The 26,212-nt window shown below is 46.9% G+C and overlaps 1 protein-coding gene across 13 annotated transcripts in view; it reads right to left on the bottom strand.

The window, feature by feature from the left end:
* Positions 1–310: 310 nt before the first annotated feature.
* LOC122454432 overlaps positions 311–26,212 on the bottom strand; it is a 286,245-nt gene continuing 260,343 nt past the window's right edge. For 11 of the 13 annotated variants that reach the window (XR_006273394.1, XR_006273399.1, XR_006273388.1 and 8 more), the window contains one exon: positions 10,769–18,267. The gene's annotated coding sequence lies outside the window, so the exon portion shown is untranslated. Of the gene's footprint in view, positions 712–3,837; positions 4,781–10,768; positions 18,268–26,212 lie in introns of those variants that run through there. The other 2 variants (XM_043488920.1, XR_006273389.1) reach the window with 2 other exon arrangements.

Below are 26,212 nucleotides of genomic sequence, written 5' to 3'. Positions count from 1 at the left end.
TACTGAGTTCTAATGGTTTATAAATTCTAGGCACAATTTTCTCATGAGATAAATTATTTGCCATTTTTTCTCCTATTCTGTGAATGGTCTTTTCACTTTTTCATTGCAGTCCTTCAAAGCCCCCAATTTTTTCATTTTAATGATGTTCAAGGTGTTTTTTCTTTTGTTGCTTATGCTTTTGGTATTATACCTAAGAAACCATTGCCCCATCCAAGGTCACAAAAATTTATATACTTTTGTTTTCCTCTAAGAGGGACTGTATCTCCTCATTCATTAGGCAGTGCCTTCCCACGCTCCTTGCAGAGAACCAGTTTCCTTGCCCCCTCACACTATGGCTAACACTTGGCATTACCCAGCTTTCTAATTTTCATTTATCTAATGGGTATCACTGACTCAGTGGACATGAGTTTAAGCAAACTCCGGGAGATAGTAAAGGATAGGGAAGCCTAACACGCTGCAGTCCATGGAGTCACAAAGACTCAGACACGATTTATTGATTGAACAACAACAAAATGGGTATACAGAGTAAAGTTTCACATTGAACTTTTGAAACAAACTTTAAAATTTTTTCTCCTTTGGGAAAAATTTGAGGGAAGTGGGAAAGGAAAGAAAGAGACAGCTGGCTGGGAGGGCAGGACCAGGAGGTGAATTTTGCTGGACTGCTTGAGCCGCTGTGCAATCCTAGAGACAGAAAGAGTGGTCTCGGGCCACCTAGGGGAGAAGGAAGTACCGCAGTTGGACTTTGGGAAGATGGCTTCCCAGGTAGCTTGGCTGGAAGGCATTCTACCCACACTCCAAGGCTGGCTGGGCTGCCTCCCAGAGGATTCTGGAGTCCAGCCTTCTTATCACCAGGACGCCTCCTCTTCCTCCTGTTTCCCTCTCACTTCTTTCTTGGGAACTGGAGACTCTATCTTAGGGGCACCCATATCATTTTGTTTTTTCTTTTACTTTTATTGGAGTATAGTTGATTTACAAGGTTGAGTTAGTTTCAGGTGTCCAGCCGAGTGATTCGGTTATACACGTTTATTTGCTCTTTTTCAGATACAGGTCATCGCAGAGTACTGAGCACAGGTTCCTGTGCTATACAGGAGGTCCTTGTTGGTTATGTATGTTTATACACGGTGGTGTGTGTATGTTAATCCCAAGATCCTGATTCATCCCTCCCTGATGCCGTTCCTCTTTGGTAAACCTAAGTTTGTTTTTAATATCTGTAAATCTGTTTCTGCTGTGTAAATAACTTCATTTGTAGCATTTTTAAAGATTAGATTCCCGTGTCATTTTGTTTTAATCTTCACCTCCTTTGCTTTCTCTTCCATTCGCTCCCTTCCTCTCTCCTGTCCTCCGCTTCCTGCTCTCCCCACAGAACAGAGGGGGCACAAACCCAGGGCTTTAGCAGCATCTGCTGGGATGCCAGCTGCCTTCCCCCAGGAACAGAAAACCCCTGATACCTCCAACTTTTGGGTTTTATCCAAGGACCTTGGTTCTCTGGCCAGAATACTTGCACTGAAGTCAACAGGGTCTTCTAGCTACTAATATTAAGATAACTTGCTATAACCCTAAAGACTTGCACATGTAGAAGGAAGAGGGTGATGCTATTTTGTTAAACCCTGACTGCAACTGTAGCAGGCTTCCCTAGGAAGAGCATCACCCAGTTCTCCACAGGGATAATGTGTCTCTTTTTGAAATACCTGAAAAGGCGAGAGATGTGTATGGGGAAAAAAAGAAAAAGAGTTTAATTGTTCTGATTAAAAGGAAACAGCAGCTTGAAACTTGGCTAGCAGCTGCATGCTGACCTCTGGAGGAAGCAGGGTTTGTGAGAGTCAATGGGGGACTTGAGGGCAGAGTAATTCACTTTGGGGATGACACCCTTTGTTAATTGCAGACCTTCAGGAAACATCTGCTAAACTTGACAGCTGTGTACCGTCGGTCACTGAAAACCGGCATTAAATTGACAGGGACCGAGAGAAAGAGACCTTGGGGGGTGGGGGGAGCCAGGAATGAGACTGAGTGCTCAGTGTGAATGGGGAATCAGAGACAGGAAGTGATCCGTAAAGTATAAGCCCCTGGGGGCGGGTGTCTGGGAACACTTGGAAAAGAGCCCCAGGCTTCTCCATAATATGCAGATGTGGGCTCTCCAGAAGAAGGAACCACCTCCCCCCCACAGACTGGTGAACTTGGGGCTACACAAGCAGAAGGCATCTGGGACACATGTGTGCAAGCACACACACCCACACACCGGGGTGCAGGACCAGATCTTTAACAGTGACTCTCTACTTTGCCTGCAAATTTGAATTGCCTGGGGGCTTTAAAAAACATGCCAGGCCTTTGCCTCCTCTAAACCAATGACATCAGAATCATCAGACTTTCAGAGTTAAGATCATCTGACTTTCAGAGTGATTTCAGCTTAGGGTGCTCAGCGCTGTCCTAGAGCAAGGGACCTTGACAACCCCAGCTGCACAGAAAACTGATGTCAGGTATCACCCCCTGCACCAAAAGACTCGCCTGAGCCCACACTGCTTTCCTTCACTCAGTCCCACTCCCGGACCTTCTTCCTCTCTTTCCCACACGCTTCTTTACTTCCCTCCCCCAGGTCAACAGGAGCCTCTCCCACTGGGGATGCACAAAATTCAGGAATTTGAATTTCGGATAAAGGGAGAATAGTTTTTCAGCATAAGTATGTTCCATGCAGGGTTTTCCCTGGTGGTTCAGATGGTAAAGAATCTGCCTTCAATGCAGGAGATGTCAGGAAGATCCCCTGGAGAAGGGAATGGCAATCCCACTCGAGTATTCTTGCCTGGAGACTCCCATGGACAGAGGAGCCTGGCAGGCTACAGCCCATGGGGTCGCAAAGAGTCTGACACGACTGAGCGACTAACACCTTCACATGTTCCATGCAATTATACAACATACTGGTAAAAAACTGATCTGTGATACATACTGAAGTTCAAATCCAACCAAGCACCTAGTGTTTTTAGTTGCTAAATCTGAAAACCCCAGATAGGAACAATTTAAAAAACAAAAAAGGTAAAGACTTCTCCCACTGTACGGAGTTCTGGCGAGACGACCAGCCCCCAGCCCAGAGTCAAAAGTTCAGGGCAGACTGCCAGGGAGAATCAGCAACTCTTTTCTGCTTTTCCCGCACGTGTTATGGGTTCACAGTGCTACACGTTAGCACCACCAGAGGGCGCGCCATGAGCGGGCGGGAGGAAGTGGCTTAGAGAACCGGCAAGGACTAGCTGCCCTGCCCTCCCCAACACAATGCTCAAGGATGGAGCAAGGAAGGAACGGCAGAATGAGCATGAATGCTCAAGCAATGGGTCAAAGGGAAATGGATTACTCTTTTAAACTGAATCCTCTTGCAGACAGCCAAAATGAAATCGGAGAGTAAGCTACACCCAGGATAGGAGAACTCACACATTGGTAGCTGTTTTTCTTACGGGTGGTTTATTGTTTTTGCTTGTCTAGGGTTACGTATTTGCTGTGGATCTTCCCAGCATGTGGATCTTCCCATGCATTTTCTATGCATGTGAATGTGTGTGTGCATGTAAACGATTTGGGTTTGTTGGCAAAATTCTTTCACAAATGCTGTAACAGAATGTATGTGTATCTATACATAGGTATTCCTGGAAGTTCCTTTTTTGCATTTAATATATTTTGAGGATCATTCTATAGTATTTGTTGTTGTTTGGTTGCTAAGTTGTGTCCGACTCTTTTGTGAACCCCATGGACTATAGCCCACCAGGATCCTCTCTCCGTGGGGCTTCCCAGGCAAGAATACTGGAGTAGGTTGCCATTTCCTTTTCCAGGGGCTCTTCCTGACCCAGGGATTGAACCTGTGTCTCCTGCATTGACAGGTGGATTCTTTACCACTGAGCCACCAGAGAAGCCCTTTCTATACATAGTACTAATTTCCTTGTATCTTCACAATGATCCTGTCAGGCAGGGGCCATTGTTATCATCCGTTTTTCAGACGGAGAAATCACAGCAGAGATTAACCACGGAGAGGTTAAGTGACCTGCCTGAGATCACACAGCAAGTAACCAAGCGAGATTTAGACCTGGGCCATCTGTCTTCAGAGTCCACTTGGCCCCGATGTGTACTTAATCATGCTTAGTGCTTAATCACTCTTCTGCACTGCTTCGTTTTAACCAGGGCGTCACAGGCCATGAAGTTGTGCCTATGACCACGCTGGATGGACATTGAGCTGAGTCTCAGTTTCCACAACTTCTGCCTATAAATGACAAAGCAGCAGGAAAGCCTTGTGCAGCGGTGATGAGGGCTCTGCAAGGTAGACCGAGGCGGGGCATGCCCAGGTCACGTTTCCATAGTGACTGCCACACTTCGCTCCCTATCCCCAGCAGCTGTGTGTAAACATCCCCCACCCTTCACTGCCACCAAAGACACACCGGAAAGCAGAGACAGCCTGAGGAGAGGCACAGGGGCGCACTGCGGAAACCGGAAGAAATGAGGAAGAAGGAATTAACAGCAGTGGGCAACACAAGAGAGAGAGGCTGTGCACAGAACGGGGTGACCTCGCCAAGGGGCTTCAGGGCGAGTCCAGGCAGCCAGCACCCGCATGAAGGTGGGTGACCTCGCCAAGGGGCTTCAGGGCAAGTCCAGGCAGCCAGCACCTGCATGAAGGTGGGTGACCTCACCAAGGGGCTTCAGGGCAAGTCCAGGCAGCCAGCACCTCCTGAAAGGTGCCTTCCTTGTTAAGCATGCAAAGACTTCATATAGGGCTTGTGCAGCAACAGGAGCTGTGCCCATGGTCTCCATGGAGCTGATGGATTGAGAAGAGAGAGAATTATGGTTCTTGCTGATAACCAGAGTGGGGCTCAGAGAGCTGGGGAGTGAGAGAGACTCTTCCTGTCCCACCTGTATTCCCCCAGAGACTAGAAGAGACGAGGACGAAGGGTACCCCGGAAAACATAGACTCAGCACTCCACCCTGCCAAGGGGACTTTACACGCGGTATCAAAGTCACAGGGCCCATAACTGGGGTGCACTTTGGGGTGTCTGTGCCCCTCTGGGGGGGCCCAGGTGGGATTTGCATAGAGGAAGCCTCTCCCGCATTACTCTCCCCAGTGACAGAAGCCATTAGCACACATGCTGTCTCTCCTTTCCAATGATGGGATCTGTGATGACCTAAACCTGAAAATGATTTTCCCTTATTTACTTGCAGTGCCTATTTGTCCTGCTTGTCTGGCATTTTTGTTGTTGTTTGTTTATTTGGCTGCCCCAGTAGTTGCAGCAAGTGGGATCTAGTTCCCCTAACCTGGGATTAAACCCAGGCACCCTGTCTTGGGAGCACAGTCTTAGCCCCTGGACTACTAGGGAAGTCCCTGGTCTGGCATTTTGAACACCCTCCGTGGCTGTGAAGAATTCTCTCCTCCTGGGTCTGACTCCCCAGAGAAGCCAGAAACTGTTTCCCAGAAGCTAGGCTGCAGGCACGTGAGCAGGCACGCCGAGCAGATGCCTCGGCAGTGGACTCTGAGATGAAGCAGATGCCCACTGATGGCAGGGTGAGGGGGATGGCAGGGGCCAGGGGCCAGGGTTCCGTCTGGGCCCTTCTGCGTGGTGGCTCTGCTGGGTGCTGGCCACGGTGTTGCTTCCTGGAGCCGCCCCACGTGTGGGCCAAGTTCCCCCAGCAGAGCCTCTGACCCGGTTCTAGAGCTACTCCGGAGATGCTGGCAGCCCCCAGCCTTCTGCAGTAAATCCTGTTTCCTCCTAAACTCACTGCAGGTGGTTTCTGCGGCTTGCAGCCAAGTCTGCCGGAGGCCTCCCTATTGGCCCAGCATCTTTGAATGGGAGGTGTTGAGCATGACGGCTGCAGGGTACCACGTTTCCCTGTCAGACACAGCCGACTCCTCAACTAACCCAAACAACCCATTGGGGAAACTGACCTCCAGGTAGGGCCATTCAGATTAAACAGTGCTCGGGGTCCGTGTAGGAGGGTCTGGCCTCCTGCCTCCACACTCTCTCCCGTGCTGACCCATCCTCGCCTGTGTGGGCAGAATGAACTTTCTCAAAAATCATCTGGCTGTGCCATTGCCCAAGTGATATCTCCTCTGGCGTGCCCCGCCCCGTGCCCACGAGGCTGCCGTGCGTGTGTGAGTGTGTGTGTGTGGAGAGGGGAGCGGCAGCAGGCTTGCGAGGGAGACAGGAGAGTGGGCTCGGGCACCTGTCACCCAGATCCTCCTGTTCTGGGTCACCAAGGTCAGCAGCATCCCTCTCCCATCAGCCCTGAGCTCTGGTCACCCCTCTCTGCCTCCCTCCTTGGGGTGGTCACAGCCTCCCAAAGAGGGGGGTGCACATCGCTGCAGCTCCCATCCCAGGTCTGCCCCACCCCCTGCTCCTTAACCCCGCCCACTCAGGAGCACCCTCACTCTTGCTTCACACCCAATCATCAACGCTCGGAAGCTGGGGAAGGTCCCCCACGGATGCAGGGCCTCATCCCTGGAAAGCCGGGAGAGTTTTCTTGTGTGGCCGAGACTCTGCAGGTACCATTAAGTTACTGATCGTGAGACAAGGAGATGCTCATGCATTATCCAGGGGACCCTAAATGTCATCACCAGTGTCCTTAAAGGGGGCTTCCCAGGGGGCGCTAGTGGTAAAGAACTTGCTTGCCAACAAAGGAGACTTAGACAGGGATTTGATCCCTGGGTCGGGAAGATCCCCTGGAGAAGGGCATGGCTACCCACTCCAGTATTCTTGCCTGGAGAGTCTCCATGGACAGAGGAGCCTGCTGAGCTAACAGTCCGTGGGGCCACAAGAGTCGGAGATGACTGAGCAGCTCACACTTTCAGGAGCTCTGAGCCGAGGAACACCGCCAGCCTCTAGAAGCTGAAAAAGGTAGGGAGCAGATTCTCCCCTCGGGGGTTCCAGAAGGAACTTTGGCTTTAGCCAGTGACCCTGATTTCAGACTGCTTGCCTCCAGAACCGAAAGGGAAGAAATGTGTGTTGCTTTAAATTGAGTCTGTGGTCATTTGTGACAGCAGCCCCAGGAAACTAATTAGAGGACTTCCCACCACCAGGCTGGGCCAGCGGCCCCATCGGAGCCCCCCGCCCACTACCTGGTGCCAGCTGGTGGCTCCCCTCCCGCTGCCAGGAGCCTGCAGCGGACCTGTCCGTCTTCCCCAGCAGACCCCACGCTCGGCCTTAGCCCTGTGACTCCTGTCTCCCCGGCACCGTCTGAGGACCGGCACGTGGTGTGGCGGGACTGAAAGCTCGTAGCTTCATCACTCGTGGACTGAGGTGCCCTAAAGCGGGGATGCTCACCGCCTCCAGGAATCCTAGAAAGTACCCCCTGTGACCTGTGGGCCATCAGCCCTGGCCCCAGCACTCCAGCTGGCCACACCGGGGCTGAGACCCTGGTCCTCCAGGGACCCAACCCCTCAGAGGGCAGCTTCTCAGCCCACATGCTTGGGATCCAGGGAGCATGAAATCTGGGAAGAGCACCCCATCCACAGGGGACAGGAGCGGAGAACCTGGGAGAGACGCTTGGCACCCCGTTCCGTCCCCTCTCCCAGCTGAGCTCGGGGGACTCCTCGGAGGGGCGGTTTGCAGTGCAGGAAGGGTTTGCACGGCCGTCTCTGTGCTCGGCTCTGTGCCCAGCTGAGGGCCCTGGGGCCAGAAGCCACGGCTCTGCAAGGGATCTGGGTTAAAATTAGGCGATCTTGGGTCCCCGCCACCCTCCTTCCTTGAACACCTCTCCTATCCCCACTGTCCTGGCAACAGAGCCCCACGCCTGCCATGGCACTCAGGTCCACCGACCCGGTCAACGCTCCTGCTGGGCATGGGGCTGCTGCCTGCAAGGCTTCCTGCTGAGGCCATCACACCACGGGGCACCAGAGGGCCCATCGCAGCCGCATGGCGCCCCACGTGGCTCCCGCACCGTCCACGGCCTGGGGAATCTCTGAGAGCAGCCGTCAGCGACCTAGAAGCGGCATGTGTGTTGGCTGAGGAAGCAGAGCAGAGGGAGCCTGCGGGCAATGGGGAGAAGGAGCGTGTTTACCGTGGTGGCCTCTCGGGACCACTGCTGTCCTCGGAAGGTGGATCTGGATACCCTCACCCTCCAAGCCACACACCTCGTTACTCCTCTGCCCTCTCCTCGCCCACGTCTCCTTGCTCATCCCCTCCAGCCACACTGGACTTCTTGCCATTCTCTGAACCGGCAAGAACGCTCCCTGCCTCGGGGCCTTTGCACTGGCTGCTCCCTCGGGCCATCATGCTCTCCCCCCACCCACCAGGCACCCTCATGACTTGAGCCGTCACCTTTCCAAAACTTTGTTCACATGGCATTTTACGAATTGCCCTGTTCTGATGATCCAGTTTAAAGCTGCAGCCTCTCTGGCAGACCCAATCTCCCTGAGCTGCTCATCTCCCTCCCTTTAACAAAAAGAGCAGTTATCATCCTCTAAGAGTGACCTTTTACCTTTCTGTTTATAATCTTCCTCCATATGGGCAGGAACATTGGTCTGTTTTGTTCAAAGATGTTTCTCCCGTACCTAGAACAGTGCTATCACATAATGGGCCCTCAACAAACATTAGCTGAAGAAATGAGTGAGTGATTAGGGGCCACTTCACTCGAAGGTGACATTTAGCTACGTCAAGCAGGCAGAAGTCGATCAGGGGTAAATCACCTGGGGAAAAACGTTCCCGGCAGAGGGCACAGCTGGGGCAAGGGCCCCGAGGTAGAAGCCGGGTGTTTAGGCCACAGCAGAGACGCCGTTGTGGCGGAAGGAAGAAAGCAGGAGAAGAAGGGTGGGGAAGAGATCAGAGAGGAGAGGAGGTGTTTACTCTGAGAGGGGAAACCACCAGGGCCTTTAGAACAGGGATGTTCCATGAGCTGACTTATGTTTTGAACATTATTCTGTCTGCTGATTTTTAGAAAACAGACTCTAAGGGAGGCAGAGGAGAAGCAGAGAGGCTAGTGAGAAGGTAGCTGTCATCATCCAGGTGGGAGACCTGGGGGACAGTCATGGAGGCGTGAGAAGGGCTTGGACTGAGGATGTATTCTGAAAGAAGAACAATGTGGAGTGAAATGGAAGTGGGGCATCAGAGGCAGGTCCAGGTTTTAACCCGAGCAGCTAGAAGGAAGGAGTAGCCACCTCCTGAGCTGGGAATGGATGGGATCAGCCTGGGACTTGGAAACCAGGAGTTCCATTCGGGCTTATTAGACATGAGGTAACTATTGGAAATCTAAGGGGAGACGTCAAATAAGCCCTTGGATATGTGAGCCCAGAGTTCACATGAGACTCCAGGCTTGCTGGATGAATTTGGGAGTGACTAGCCTTTAGGTGCATCTGAAAGTGAGGCGGTGATACGCTCACCTGTGCAGGGAGATCAGGGACACGGGAGGGGGTCCAGGGCTGGGCTCCAACGCTGAGAGGCAAGGACGTGAGGGGAAGCCAGAGCAGCACAGTAGAAGGATTCCAGAAGAGAGACACACTGGAGAAAGCCAGATGGAGACGGATAAAGGGCGGGGGACAGGGCTGTTCAGTGGGGCCGATTGACTCAGAGAGGCGAGAGCTGAGAAGGCTTCTCCTGCCGTCTTAGCGTCTGGGGACCCGAGGTCATGGGACAGGACTGGAGACCCAGCTTGTCACCACAGGCGCTCCCCTTAGCAGGCTGAGACTTTGTTTCCTTGGATGTCCACTAGGACAAGAGTTCCAAAGAATAGCAAGGACAGATAGGAAGGCCTTCCTCAGTGATCAGTGCAAAGAAATAGAGGAAAACAATAGAATGGGAAAGACTAGAGACCTCTTCAAGAAAATTAGAGATACCAAGGGAACATTTCATTCAAAGATGGGCTTAATAAAGGACAGAAATGGTATGGACCTAACACAAGCAGAAGATATTAAGAAGAGGTGGCAAGAATACACAGAAGAACGATACAAAAAAGATCTTCAAATCGGGAAAGGAGTATGTCAAGGCTGTATATTGTCACTCTGCTTTTTAACTTATATGCAGAGTACATCATGAGAAATGCTGGGCTCGATGAAGCACAAGCTGGAATCAAGATTGCCAGGAGAAATATCAATAACCTCAGATATGCAGATAACACCACCCTTATGGCAGAAAGCGAAGAAGAACTAAAGAGCTTCTTGATGAAAGTGAAAGAGGAGAGTGAAAAAGTTGGCTTAAAACTCAGCATTCAGAAAACTAAGATCATGGCATCTGGTCCCATTACTTCATGGAAAATAGATGGGGAAACAGTGGCTGACTTTATTTTCTGGGGCTCCAAAATCACTGCAGATGGTGACTGCAGCCATGAAATTAAAATACGCTTACTCCTTGGAAGGAAAGTTATAACCAATCTAGACAGCATATTAAAAAGCAGAGACATTACTTTGCCAACAAAGGTCCGTCTAGTCAAGGCTATGGTTTTTCCAGTAGTCATGTATGGATGTGAGCATTGGACTATAAAGAGAGCTGAGTGCTGAAGAATTGATGCTTTTGAATTGTGGTGTTGGAGAAGACTCTTGAGAATCCCTTGAATTGCAAGGAGATCCACCCAGTCCATCCTAAAGGAAATCAGTCCTGAATATTCATTGGAAGGACTGATGCTGAAGCTGAAGCTCCAATCCTTTGGCCACCTGATGCGAAGAACTGACTCATTTGAAAAGACCCTGATGCTGGGAAAGATTGAGGTCAGGAGGAGGAGCTGACGACAGAGGATGAGATGGTTGGATGGCATCACCAACTCAATGGACATGAGTTTGAGTAAACTCTGAGTTGGTAATGGAGAGGGAGGCCTGGCACGCTGCAGTCCATGGGGTCGCAAAGACTTGGACACGACTGAACGACTGAACTGACTGACTGAACTGGCACCAGGCCAGGCTATTTCGACCCCTGGGGCCCAGGTGAGATCATTTTCCTCGACCCCCACCCCAGGGAGCTCTCCAAGCCCGCAGCCAGCCTGTGGGCTTTCGGCAGTGCCCCCTCTGTCCACTAGAGGGCACACGCAACCCCTCCTTGTCAGCGCCGCCGCTCCACGGAGTCTGAGATGCAGGCGGTGAGTGAGCCTCCGAACCTCCGAACCTCCTCAGATGAGGGCTGAAGGGAACCTGTGAACTCCCAAGCTTCTGGGCGGACCGTCTGGGGTCTCTGGAGTCCACCTCAGTTCCCTGATCCCTTTTTCTTTTCTTTTTTATCCTTGCACAGTCGGCTGTTGGCTTCAGGGTGACATTGAAAAAGCGTGAAGTTTAATAATTCTGGAGACCGGATGGGGAAAATACAATAAATCAACCTATGCAGACCACCGACTCCAGCCCATTGGGATCTACTCAGAGGCAGGCAACACAGAACTGGCAACAGAGCAGCCTGTGGGCCAGATACGGGCCCCACGTGTCCTCTGTTCAGCTTCCTGGTGTCTTATAAACTGAATAGGGGGTGGTCATTGTTTTAAATTGGGAGATTTCACATAAAATCCACATTTCTGTCTTTGCGTATAAAATGGGGTGAAAGGCCTATATCCTCACATGGGAAACCTTTCTGGAGCTCTGGGGCATTGCCCTCTTTGGGCTGGGCATACACTGGGGCATTGCCCTCTTTGGGCTGGACATACACTGGGGCATTGCCCTCTTTGGACTGGGCATACATTCCTGCTGACCCCAGTTCTCAGGAGGCCCTATTGTCTCACCACAGGGCAGACAGTTAGGAAAGCACATTTGTTGAGAGAAGGTTTTAGAGCAATACTGTTCTTAATGGCTTGGTAGCTTGATTAGAACTCCTAACTGATAAGCATATGATATAGGGTCCTCCCCTGGGACTCCTGCCTGGGCACCGCATTTGCAGGGACTGACCTGCCCACCAGCACCCAGAACATTGCTTGCATCTTCAGTAGATGCTTTACAGATCTGATTTAAATGATAAACTCATGGGACTGGAGAGGGGGCAGCGGAGGGGTGAGAGGCTGTCCAGAACATCCTGCACTTGCCTGGTTGTGGGTCTGGATTCCGACTCTGCTGCCCAGAGCATTGGGTGGGAAGGTTGTCTGCATGCTCAGCCATCAGAAGAAGCCACATGTGTGACTTCCCCATGGCTCCAGAGCGTCTCAGCCTCACATCTCCACCGCTGGATGAATGTGTGTTTGCGTTGGTTAAACTTGGAGATTAAATTTTGCAATGAGGCTACTGCCCTGAGTCTGGGAGTCCTGGGGATCTCAGGCAAGGCCACAGGAGGGACTCCAAGAATAGGCTGGACACAGATGCATATGTCACATGGTGTGAACTGGTATTCGGTGAACACCAAGGACCTTCATCACCAAGAAGCACCAAGGAGCACCTGGACAGGTGCTTCGGAGGCCACTCGCTGTTCTGACCTGGCTGGATCCTCTTTCTCTTCTAGCATCTAGACTCAACTAAACCTAACCTTCTGCCCTTTACCCTCTCCAGTTGCTTTGTGGGCCCAGAGGTCTTGATACTAATTGCATCTCCCAGTGCTCCCAGCTCAGAGTAATAAACTGTTGATTTCTAAAAACACATTTTCCCCCAATGGGTTCTGCAAAATGCCTGCTCCAGATCTGACTGCATAGAAGGCTTCTATGATTCTCTGTTTTCTTGAGGACTTGCTCTCACTTTCCCTGTGATACCCTGGAAATTACTCCAAGTCTTCACTAGGCAAGATCAAGGATGTCCCTTAGAAGGAAGTCAGCTAGATGGAGTATCCCTTTCCCATCTGCTCCATCCTCCTTTCTGGAATGCATAAGAGATAGCTGGAACTCCAACAGCATCTTTGGGCCATGAGACAAACTAGAGGATGAAAGCAAAAGCTAAAGATGGGGAAGCAGAAATAGTGAAGGAATCTGGCACCCCTTTGACCATGGAAGCACCACACCAGTCCTGTAGAACTGTTTGAAAGGAGAGAGAAATCAGCATGATTGTCTATAAACTACTGCTGGCCTAGGTGCAGTGCTTTCAGAGCAGCTGCTATGAACTTAATCAGGAGACCGTCTCTCCCTGGACTGACCTCCAGCTGAGATGCCTCTTCTCCTCTCTCTCCATGTGGAATCGACGTCCTGTGAACGGCCTCAGTCCACTTTGTGGGCCAGGATGTTCTGTTTCTCGGGTGGTTTGTACAATTGTTTATAAGAGAGAAGTGTATGCTGCCTGCGTGTCTCTTGGATAAAAATGTCTTTCAGATGACCTCCCTCTGATTCTCATCTGGATAGTGTGCTCAGGCTAGGCTGACCTTCAGCCAGTATATAAAGACATTCTTGTACTGGCTGATAAATTATAAACACTGCCACGCAGGTTGTAAACAGTTACTGCTTCAAGCCCCACTACTGTACTCCTACTCTGGCCCCCTTTGCTCCCTGTAACCCTCAGACTCACACAATCCAGCAACATTATCGAAAGGCTGACACCTGGGGAGGCACGGGTCTAAGACTTTGCTCTAACTCACCTGCCTCGTGTGCTCTGCTGGCTGACGCCCACGAGATTCCTCCATATCCAGGTTTGGGGGAGGGGCCACACACCGTCTCAGCGGGGGAAGGACGGGGCCCTGACCTGGGTGCTCGCTGGCACCTGCTGGCCTCCAGAACCATGGCCCTTCCCACCTGCTCACTGGGGCCCTGCTGGCTCAGTTCCCCACCTGTGGCCATAACCTCACGGTGTGTTCTTTGGGCTCAGAAACACCCCTGTTACCTTCCTGTGTAGAGAATTACCCCCTTCTTTTGTTTTAACCCCTTTTGTTTGGGCCAGTGTTTCTCACAGAGGGATCTTCAGCTGTTCCAGTGACGGGGGTGGAGCCCGCGATGTTAGTGGATAGCAGCTGACTTCTTTTTGCAATATTCACTGGAAACATGTTGAACTATGGCACAAACACAGAAGTGTAGACCCCATACATTTTCACTAAGTGCACACATCCATGTAACCAATTCTCGGTCCAAAACCAGAGGAATATCAGCACCCCAAACCCTTCGGGTCCTTACAGTCAGGACCATCCACCAGGGGTAACCACCACCCTGACTTCTGACACTTCTAAGGAGCTCCTTTTTTATTCTAAACCTCCTAGAAATGACGTCACACCACGCGTACTCCCGTGTCTGGCTTCTTCACGCGCTGTCATGTCTGTGAGACTTCTCTGTGTTGCTGCATAGAGTTCGTGATGGGCACGTGGGTTGTTTTCAGTTCGGAGCCACAAGAAGTAGCACTGCCTCAAACATACCCTCTCACACTTATTGACTGATAAGCATACACATTTCTCCTAGGCAGACACCAAGGAGTGGACGTCTGGATCACAAGAAAGGTATATATGCAGGCTTCGTAGTTCCTGCCGGAGTTTTCCAAAGTTGTTGTAGCAGCTGGCTTCCCACCTCCACAGTGGGCGTATTCCTGTTGCCCTGCTTCCTTGCCAACACTTAGAACTGTCTATTTCATGTTAGCCATTCTTGAGGGTGTGCTGTGGATATTCTCTTTTGTGAAGTATCTGCTCAAGTCTTCTGCCCAGTTTACTGCTGTAATCTGCCTTTTCTCTTATTTGTAATTCTTTATGATTCCCAGAATGACTTCTTCCATGAATATATGGATTACAGATAGCCTGTCATCAACTTGTCTTTTCACTCCCCTGAAAGTGTCATCGATGAAACCAGAATCTTTACAGAGTAAAATTCACTAACTTTTCCTTTAAGGTTAATAAATTTTGGTGCTAAGTCATCTTTTCCTTCTAGGAGTTTCAGAGTTTCACCCTTCACATTCTGATTTATAATCCCACACACTTTTGAATGATCCATCAGACATACATGAAGGTGAAACCCTGTTTATAAGCATCTAACCCAGAATCTGGTTCAGCTTTACACATAAACACAAAGTATTTTTGGTAAAGTTTAATATACACTGAGCTTCCCAGAATGTAACTCCTGTGTAAATTTAGAGAAGATTAAATTTTGTTTTATTTGGAACCTTACCAAGATTCGAATCGCCATTTCAGAAAAAAAAGTCACAGACAGAAAAGTTGCCGGAGTTACATGAGTTACCCATATAACCTACCTGTATCTGTCTACATGTCTAGATGATTCTACATTTGAAATAGACACTCATTCTTCATTGACTCTTTTCAAATTATTAACCATAAGGAAGTTTTAATACTCTTCAGTCAATAATTGTCTTACTTTTCTTCAATACAAATGTAGTCATTATAGCTTGGAGCACTTATCTGATCACTTAAACTATATCCCTTGATCTGGTCATGCCCAGGCATTTAGATATTGGCACATGTATGATTTCACCATAAATCGCTTTTTTTAAATAAAATTTCTCTTTTCTATTACAATAGGGCATTATATTTATTTGGGAGGGGGAATTATGTGTGTAGATACATTTCATTTCAGGATGGCAAAGGGGATTTTACAAAATTATTTCCTGTAAGAAGGAGTCACTGGGTCTGACAGGGTGAGGGCCAGTGTAATTGGCTCTACCCAAAGGACCTCACATCTCAAATCAAATGAGAACAGTAAAGTGTTTTCTTTATTTCCCTTCAAAATGTAATTCCTTTTAAGCCAAGCAATTTTATGGTAACACTAATGTGCTTCCTTTCATTACATTTGTGAAACAGAAGATCCCACACCAACCCCAGGAGAAGTGACATGTTCATGACTCTGCTACTCAAAACCACTCGCCTCCCGCCACCACCTGCCTGCTTGAAATTGTGCACAGGCTCACTCTGGCTCTCCCCTGAGTTAAGTTTCACAGGGAGAAAGGTTCGCGTTCAAACCCCAGTTCTGCCCCAGACCCTTTGTGTGACTCTGGGCAGTGTGTTAACTCTGTGAGCCCACAGCACCCATTCACAAAATGAGGATAAAGAAACTGACTTGGCATGTCTCTAACAGTCAAAAGGTAAGAGCTGCTGACGCGTAACAAGTGCTGATTCCAGGCTGATTCTTCTGCTAAATGCCTTCAGAGGATAATCTCCTTTCACCTCACAAGCCTGCCTTTTAGATGGGGGCCACTCTCATCCCCATTTTACAGATGAGGAAAGGGGAGGAACAAGACAGTGAGTAAATTTGCCCTAGGTCATACAGTTGGTAAATGGCAAAGCTGAGAGTTGGACTCAGGCAGTCTGACTGCTTCCCAATAAATAATAATGTGTGGGGAAGACAGTGCCCAGCACATGGAATATAATAAAAAAATAGCAGTCTTTGGCTGCTATTATTTGCCCATTGGTTGTATAGTTCTGAACATGTACATGTTCTGTTGCTCTTTTTCCCCCTAGTAAGAACTGGACACATGCCTTTGATTTAGTATATTCAACCATTTCATATATGTCACAGTGGGTTTTAAACAACTTGATTTCTGATACACAACTGCCTAAATTTAGCAGGGTTTGTCAACTAGGTACTGGTAAAAGTGATGTTAATTTTAATTTACCTGTGAATGATATAGGGAAGTCTCTGTTTGCCCTGGAATTCATGCTGATATTTACCTAAAAAAAACATCGAATCCCATAAGCAACAAAAAGCACACTATGCCAAAAATATTTGCAAGCCCCAGGCCACTTATGCCTGGAAATACCTGACATAAGGAAGCAGAACTACACCCTCCCCCTGCCACACATTGCCCCGGGCACTGGTTGTAACAAGCTTTGACCTGCCCGGTGTCTCCAGATCCTTAAGAATGTTCTCTGATGCAGACCAAGGTTAGGCATGGTAAATAAAGTGGCTTCCAGCGCAAAATAGACTCCACTTCCCAGCAGGTGTGGCTGCTGAAAATTTTCCGTTTTTGAAAATGGTGGCGGGCTGGGAGCGTTTTCAGGAGCCCTGTCGTGTAAGGCTGTCGTGGCAGCTGTCCAGGTAGCTCAAGTGTGTGGTCATTAGCAAACAGCAGGAAGCTGGGCTTTAGGGTTGTTTCAGAATGAGTCTCTGCGATCACCCAGAGGTCAAGATACCTTGGGTCTCTGTTTTTTTGCTTCCCTCGTCAAAGGAAGAGGTTGAACAAGAGAATCCCTAAACTGTCCCCAGGTCTAGAATTTCAGGAGCTAAAGAGTCAACACTTTGCACAGTTTTGGAGCCACTGGTGCTGAACCATGCTGGGAACAAGCCAGGACTGACTTTCTTTCTAGCTGTGTGACCTGGGCCCACCACTATGCCTCTCTGAGCCTCAGTTTCCTCCTTAGTAAAATTAGAAATAATAATACTGATCTCAAGAGTTGCCGTAAAGATAACATTTAAAAGGTTTAAATGTAAAATAGATGCTCGCCAAATGCCACTTTCTTGCTCTCACACATTTGCCCACCTTTTCTTTTTACCGTGTCCTCCACTCTCAGCACCAACCCCCCAACCCAACCCCATGCAGTCAGCCACCATGACCTGTGCCCCTCCCCAGCCCATTCTGTCTTTCCCCCAGCATTACCAAGAGTCCAGACTCTCAAATCTTCTGTCCCAAATTAGGATGTGCTCCTGGACTGTCAAAATGGGAAGATAGAATCTTGAGTCTAGCGCCTTAGACCGCTTGGCCATCCTGACATGACTGGACTGTCAAAATGGGAACCACCTAATAAACTGATACATCACTATCGCCTCCCTGAAACATCTGCATTAAGAATTCTAACAGTAGAATTTCAGTGCCTAGAAAAGAGACAAACCAGTTATTTAAGTATGGCAATATTTGCTTTAAAAATCCCATTCCCTGGTGATGCTTAAAAGAACCACTGGAATAGTTTCCCTTCTCAATGTATATGCATAATTGTAGCTGATTCATTCGTGTGATGTGTTGGGTTCCAAGATCTGTTTCTTTTTCCTCATGGCAAAACAATCCACTTTAGTGACTCTATCTCGGGCATTTTAGCAGTGGGCAAAGTCTTAGAGCTGGGATTCTTGTTTGCTTTCTCCAGTCAGCCACCTCAAATTCTTTTTGGAAGTAGGTGGAGCATAAATGAAAAGTTGGTAAACAGAATTCTTTCTTTGGTCTCTTCTGGACAGGCTTTGGTCTCTCCAGGCTACTTCATGGCTCCCAAACTGTAATTACGGGTTGCTTTTTAAAGTGTCCTTCTGAACTGAGAGTCTTTAGTTGTTCTAAATTCATTTGGGATCCTTCTGGGCCCAAGAATTAAAGGTGACTGTCATTCCTGTAAGTCAGAGGTGGCCTGATCTCAGGAAATCATACAGGGCTGTTGGCATGTTGTATGGTGAGATGGGCCCATTAAAGCTGCATCCCAGCATCTTCCAGGTGGGAGTCCAAGGTAGCCTTGGGAAGCAGGAGGCTTCCTTATGAGTCTGATCTCCAACCTAGATGGACTCTTCCCTCCTATAGCCCCCATCTCTGAGGTCCTGGAGTAATGGAAATGAAGAAAGAAATCATTGGCCCTGAAGAATTGTAGATGGTTTTATTGACCACTAAGGTCGACTAACATCCTAGGATTTGGTTAATGTCCTGAACCACACCTGACTTCTGAAAGAGGGGCTGTTCCCAAAGATTCTATGAAGTCTACTACACTAGATTCTTAAGCTTCCTTCCACCAGTCCTCTCTGCCTCCCAACATAACATCTTATGGGGAACTGAGGATGGGGTGGAAGTCTGATCAAGAGACACTGCAACTTTTGTCATTTGATAGTAACAATGATAATAACTAATGACATTTATTGAGTACCTTATAGGCATTGCTCCATTTCAACCTCACAATGACTCTATGAAGTAGGTCTCACTATTATCCCCATTTTATAGAAGAGGAGATGGAGGCTGAGAGGGAAAAATAAGTTCTTCAAGGTTAGTAAGTGACAGAGATTCAAACCCAGATCTGACTGGCCCCACAAGCCTCATTTTGACAATGTACCAATCTGCTGCATGCTCAGCTCTGAGCCTGAGAGATTCACACTGTTCTATTCCACACCAGACCTGACCAGGTGTCCACTGCCCACAGTGAGCCCGAAAGAGACCACAGCGGATGGAAGGGCAGCCTCTGGGGCCAGATGGTTCACGTTTGAACTCAGCTCTGATACTTATTCATGGTATGGCCATGGGCTAATTACTTTACCCCCCTGGGCCTTTGCTCTCCCTCTATGTAGAAGCAGAATAATCCCTTATCAGAGTGCCATGGAGATGGGCTGAGTAGATATATGTGTTAAGCACACAGAGTTTGGCACCCTGGAAGAGCTCCATAAATACTGCGTATTTTTCTCAGCTCTCCCACCTCTAAGCAACTGCCTGCTCACCATCTCCACCTTGACATCTAACAGGCAATTCCAACTGGCAGAGTCAAAGCTTAACTCCTGATCTGCCCTTCCCTCACTCTTGCCCCCTGCCAATATCTGGCAACTCTGTCTTTCTAGGAAAAAAACAGCTGGATTTCTTTCGTTCTGCACACCTCACATCTAACTCACTTGCAAATCCTTTTAGCTTTGCCTTTAAACTAGACCCATAATCCAGCCCTATCTCATCACCTCCACTACTACCTGATCCAGGTCAGCACCGTCTCTCCCTTGGGTGCCTCCAGCAGCCTCTGCGCTGGGCTGCTTCCTTCTGCTCTTGCCCATGAGTCTCTTCTTCTGCAATAGCCAGAGCAGCTCGGGATGTACTGGGTAACTCTCCTCAAGACTCCCATCTTATTCAGACAAAATGTCAGCATCTAATGGGTCCATAAAGTTGTTCCCCCACCACACCCGCCTCTCGCTCTTCCTCTCCAGCCTCACAGATCTCCTGCTTTCCCTCCTAGAGCCTTTGACCTTGTCTTTCCCACTCCAGAAATTTCCCACCCCCAATAACTGCAGTCCCCATTCGTTTATCTCCTGTGGTCTCTGCTCACACACCCATTTCATCAAAGTGGGCTTCCCTCATCATCCTAAATAAAAAAGTCCCCAAGTGGAATTTCGACTGCATGTGTCACAAGCCAATAAATCACTAATGTCCCTCACCCCAACCCTGCTTTCTTTATTTCCTCCAAGTATCACATGTGGATCGGGTGTAGGAAAGGTAGAACGGAGTGGTAAAATGCTTGACAAAAGTAAATGATGAAGTTGATCCCTTGGGTTATATAGGAAGATGTCACTGTTCAGTCACCAAGTCATGTCTGACTCTTTACGACCTCATGGACTGCAGCATGCCAGGCCTCCCTATCCCTCACCATCTCCTGGAGTTTGCCCAAGTTATGTCCATTGAATTGGTGATGCCAACCATCTCATCCTCTATTGCCCTCTTCCTATAGTATGTATAGGAAGATACTATGATATAAATAAATACATTTTATGGGTTTTGCTGGATAGGACATGACTGGTTCAAAGTGAAATTTTGGACCAAGTGATACTGGGGAAGGGATTTCAAAACAGACTTGAGATATACCTGAGCTCCCTTCCAAAATAAGACCCAAGATAGGATTGGAAAAGAAGCCTTTTCGAGTAAAGAGACTGGACTGAACACAAGCGTCTTACTGCAGTCCCTCATGAAATCTTGCCACAACTCTCATGACAGGAGTTTATAAAGACATAAACCTAAAAGGAAAATGAGAAGTGAAAATCACAAAACTCTGGGAGTTGGAAAGTTCATAGATAGGAAGTAACTCACCAAATAGCCCTGACTGAGCTGAATTCCAAGCTCACAGTAGGAAAATCCATGAACCAATTGGATTGATACAAGAGAATGCACAGAGGAACTTGGGAACCTGCAACAGCAGGTACTTCTGGAACCCAGAACAAAGTTGCAGGGTTGGCTGAAATCCATTTAGTAGCAGTCAGATGCCTGGACCCTACCGCCCACACCCCACACTGTTGGGTACCTGCCCCTCCGCTACTCTTGCAGGAGACTGACCGCTTGGTTTCAAGCGAGGATAAAACGGGACTCTGGACTGTGTGACATCAGACCCAGCTGATGGGATCTGATACCCTGGTTATCATTTAGAAACAAGGGGATTCAGTGACTGTGGACATTGCTGTCTTCTCTCCCTCTGTCCCTGTTGAACTTCCAGAATGCTGGTATCTAAGCCTTTGCCCTCTAGACCAAAGGTTGGAAAAATCTTCTTTGCTATGTTTGACAAGCTCAGGTGGAAATACCTGAAGATACTGACACAGGGGATTTCCCACCGACTGGCACAGCCTGGCACTCCACAATAAAGCTCACAGTCAAGAAGCTCCATCCATTCAGACAACCACAGATGAAGAAATTTTCAAGAAAATTTCCACAAGGTAAGTTAGAGTACAAAATAAAAGCAAGTTGGAGGAAACAGCAATTATGCAAGAAAAAAACTTGCAAAAACTATCATTGATGACCTTTGGAAATTAATAAAAAGACATTACATCCCTGAAACAAGAACAGAATACTATAGAAAAAGAACACATAACAGAACAGAAAACATTTCTTAAAAATTAAAAATGTGAAAACAGAAGTTAAAAACTTTGTAAAAAATAAAAAATGAAGATGAAACTGAGGAAAAGTTTCAGAAAGCATGTCAGAAAGACAAAGGTGTTCCCTGGTGGCCTAGTAGTTAGGATTTGATGCTTTCACTGTGGAGACCCAGCTTTGATTCCTGGTCAGGGAACCAACATGTATGCCATGCAATGTGGCCAAAATACAAAAAAAGAAAAAGAACGAAAGAAAAGACAATAAAACAGAAAACAGGGAAGAAAAGAGAAAATAATTTGGAGAGTAGTCCAAGAAGTCTCACTTGCAAACAAGAGTACCACAAACAAAGAACAGTGAACACAGAGGAGGGGAGCTTCATCAACAAAATAAAAGAATATTTCCCAAACTTGAAGAGCAAGAATCTACAGATTGAAAGTGAACTTCAAGTTTGCAGGTGTGAAAAAATATATTCACACCAAAGTACATTATTATGCAATTTCAAGAGCACTAGGAATAAAAGAAACATCCTACCAAGTTTCTAAAGTGTAGGGAAAAAAACAAGTCATATGCAACAGATCAGGAATTAGAATGAATTTGAAATTCTCAACAGGATACAGGGAGAAAAACAAGCAGATAAGCAAAAAAGAATGGGGCAGTGACTTCAAAATTCTTAAGAAACATTATATCCAACCTAGAATTCTATATCCAGCCCAATTATCACTGATGTGTAATAAGTGAATAAAAATAATTCAGGCATCAATTCTCAAAAAAAAAAAATTAACTCCCACATGCTTTTTCCCAGGATGCCACTGGAATGTATACTCTACCAATGAAGGTATAAACTAAAAAAAAAAGATGCCATATGTAATAGTTCCTGGGGGTGCCTTGGCAAATTACCACAAACTGGGTGGTTTAAAACAACAGAAATTTTACACAGTTCTAGAGGCTAGAAATCCAACATAATGGTGTCAGCAGGGCCATACTTTCCCTGAAACCTCAAAGAGAAGATTCTCCTTTGCTTCTTCCAGCTTCTGGTGGGCCCAGGCATTCTTTGACTTGTGGCAGTGGAATTCCAATCCCTTCCTTCATCAGCACATCGTCTTTTCCCATTGCATGTCTGTCATAGTGGGCAAAGGGGCCCCCTCCCTGACTCCAGTATGACTTCATCTTAACCATTTACATCTATACTAAGCCTATTCTAAATAATGTCACATTCTAAGATCCTGGGAGAAACATGAGCTTGAAAGGGGAGGGACAATATTTAACCCAGTACAACATACAGAAACAAGAGACAGAAGGAATTCTCTGAATAATGGCAAAGGACCAGCCCAGGCTAACAGCATGTATGAGGGCAGAGATCACCCAGGCTGGACTGAACAGATTAGATGCTCATAGATTTTGTCAGGAAGGTGAGACTGAGATTTGGGGATTGAGCTAATGATAAAAACTTAGAATATTAAACAAATAAATGACAGCACCAATAAAAAGGCCATTGTTAACTCCAAGAAAAACAAAAGATTAGTTCATAGCTCCATTCTGCAAGGCATATATAAACATATAAAAGAAAAAAATAAATGCTTATAAAGTCAAAATTATAGCATAAATATATGAAGAGAATGGGGAGATGGGAAGTGGTGGAAATGGAGGAAAGAAATAGTGATAACTCTTTATCTTCCACAGGCAATGGATAAATTGGTAGATAAGGCCGCAAATTGAAAAAGCCAGAGTTAGCAATTCAATTTTATAGAGAGATATGAAATAAATATTAAAGAGTTGAAAATATTGGTCCCAGAGAAGGGAAAATGGAAGGGGAGGAGAAGGAAGGAATGTTGTTTGTCTAACAAATCTTGCAGAACTAGTTGAATTATGCATACTCATAACTTCAACTAGAAAAAGAAAAATTAAAATGAGAGAGAAAGGCACAAATCAGGCCAATCATCCAGAGCCTTGTAATTGCACACTGCATCATAAGTATATTCTATCATTAATGTATTTTATGATGAAACTCTAGAGTCAGCTTAACACAGTTGTTCTCAGTTAAGGGAGCCACATTCCCCAACAGTCCCACCCCTGTTCAGTTCAGTTCAGTTCAGTCACTAAGCCGTGTCCAACTCTTTGTGACCCCATGAACCACAGCACGCCAGGCCTCCCTGTCCATTACCAACCGGAGTCCACCCAAACCCATGTCCATTGAGTCAGTGATGCCATCCAACCATCTCATCCTCTGTCATCCCCTTCTCCTCCTGCCCCCAATCTTTCCCAGCATCAGAGTCTTTTCAAATAAGTCAGCTCTTTGCATCAGGTGGCCAAAGGACTGGAGTTTCAGCTTCAACATCAGTCCTTCCAATGAACACCCAGGACTGATCTCCTTTAGGATGGACTGGTTGGATCTCCTTGCAGTCCAAGCGACTCTCAAGAGTCTTCTCCAACACCACAGTTCAAAAGCATCAATTCTTCTTCGCTCAGCTTTCTTTATAGTCTAACTCTCACATCCATACGTGACCACTGGAAAAACCATAGCCTTGAGTAGACAGACCTTTGTTGACAAAGTAATGTCTCTGCTTTTTAATATGTTATCTAGGTTGGTCATAACTTTCCTTCCAAGGAGTAAGCGTCTTTTAATTTCATGGCTGCAGTCACCATCTACAGTAATTTTGGAGCCCAGAAAAATAAAGTCTGACACTGTTTCCCCATCTATTTGCCATGAAGTGATGGGACCGATGCCATGATCTTAGTTTTCTGAATGTTGAGCTTTAAGCCAACTTTTTCACTCTTTTTCACTTTCATCAAGAGGCTCTTTAGTTCTTCTTCACTTTCTGCCATAAGGGTGGTGTCATCTGCATATCTGAGGTTATTGATATTTCTCCTGGCAATCTTGATTCCAGCTTGTGCTTCTTCCAGCCCAGTGCTTCTCATGATGTACTCTGCATATAAGTTAAATAAGCAGGGTGACAATATACAGCCTTGATGTACTCCTTTTCCTATTTGGAACCAGTCTGTTGTCCCATGTCCAGTTCTAACTGTTGCTTCCTGACCTGCATACAGGTTTCTCAAGAAGCAGGTCAGGTCCCACCCCTGAGGACATATCAAATTTGTTAATGTCTGAAGGCATTTTTTACTTTCACAACTTGGAGAAAGGGGTATCTATTAATAGTAGGTAAAGAACATTCCTGTTGCTGAGCATCCTGCAATGCACGGAGCACAATAAACAACAACAAAGAATTTGTTGCATATCTGAGGTTGTTGATATTTCTCTTGGCAATCTTGATTCTATCCAGTCTGGCACTTCACATAATGTATTCTGCATGTAAGTTAAATAAGCAGGGTGACAATATACAGCCTTGACGTACTCGTTTCCCAAATTAGAACCAGTCCATTGTCCCACGTCTGGTTCTAACTGTTGCATCTTAACCTGCATCCAGGTTTCATAGGAGGCAGGTAAGATGGTCTGGTATTACCATCTCTTTAAGAACTTTCCACAGTTTGTTGTGATGCACACAGTCAAAGGCTTTAGCATAGTCAGTGAAACAGAAGTAGATGTTTTCTGGAATTCTCTTGCACTTTCTATGATCCAATGGATTTTGGTAATTTGATTTCTGGTTCTTCTGCCTTTTCTTAATCCAGCTTGAACATCTGGAAGTTCTTGGTTCACGTACTGTTGAACCTTAGCTTGAAGGATTTTGAGCATGACCTTGCTAGCATGAGACATGAGTGCAGTTCTACAGTGGTTTGAGCATTCTTTGGCATTGCCTTTCTTTGGGACTGGAATGAAAACTGACCTTTTCATTCCTGTGGCCATTGAGTTTTCCAAATTTGTTGGCATACTGAGCACAGCACTTTAACAGCACCATCTTTTAGGATTTGAAATCAGTCAACTGGAATTCTATCACCTCCTCACTTTGATTGTAGTAATGCTTCCTAAGGCCCACTTGACTTCACACTCTGGCTCTAGGTGAGTGATCACACCATCATGGTTATCCTTTTTTTGTACAGTTTTTCTGTGTATTCTTGCCACCTCTTAATATCTTCTGCTTCTGTTAGGTCCATACCATTTCCATCTTTATTGTGACCATCTTTGCATGAAATGTTCCCTTGGTAGCTCCAACTTTTTTGAAGAGATCTCTAGTCTTTCTCATTCTAGTTTTTTTCCCTCTGTTTCTTTGCATTGTTCACTTAAGAAAACCTTATTTCTCTTTGCTATTCTCTGGAACTCTGCATTGAGTTGGGTATCTTTCTTTTTCTCCTTTGCCTTTTGCTTCTCTTCTTTTCTCAGCTATTTTTAAGGACTTCTCAAACAACCACTTTGCCTTCTTGCATTTCTTTCTCTTTGGGATGGTTTTGGTTACTGCCTCCTCTATAATGTTATGAACCTCCATCCATAGTTCTTCAGGCACTTTGTCTACTAGATCTAATCCCTTGAATCTATTCATCACCTCCACTGTATAATCATGAAGGCATGATCATGATTAAACCATTGACCATCAATGTATATCTCAACCCCTAGTCCCTCTCCCCTCCCAAGAGGTCAGCAGGTTGGGCTATAAGTTTCAAACCTCTAATCCTAGTTGGTTTCCTAATCAATCAGCCCCCATTCTTAGGGATTTTCTAAAAGTCACTTCATTAACATAAACTCTGATGTGACTGAAAGGAGCCTGTTATGAATAACAAAAGACACTGTTTGCATCTTCATCCTTTTCACTTCTGAAATTCCAAGGGTTCCTGTCCCAGGAGCCTGGACGAAGCCCAAAAGTCTACTTCTCATTATAAATCACCTTATTACAAGAAGTTGCTGAGATCCTCTAGGTAAGAAATCATAAATGACTGAATTAAGAGGACTCTAAGGTAGACTCCACAGGACTTGAGACTGGATGTAGGTGTTGACAGTGGAATCAAGGCTGAGTTTCCTTATCTGGGTATCTGGGTGGATGCTGAGCCCATAAACCA

Source organism: Cervus canadensis, chromosome 16, assembly GCF_019320065.1.
Source record: "Cervus canadensis isolate Bull #8, Minnesota chromosome 16, ASM1932006v1, whole genome shotgun sequence".
Taxonomy (NCBI): domain Eukaryota; kingdom Metazoa; phylum Chordata; class Mammalia; order Artiodactyla; family Cervidae; genus Cervus; species Cervus canadensis.
The sequence above is the reverse complement of the archived record's forward strand: the minus strand, read 5'-3'. Positions and strand labels throughout refer to the sequence as shown.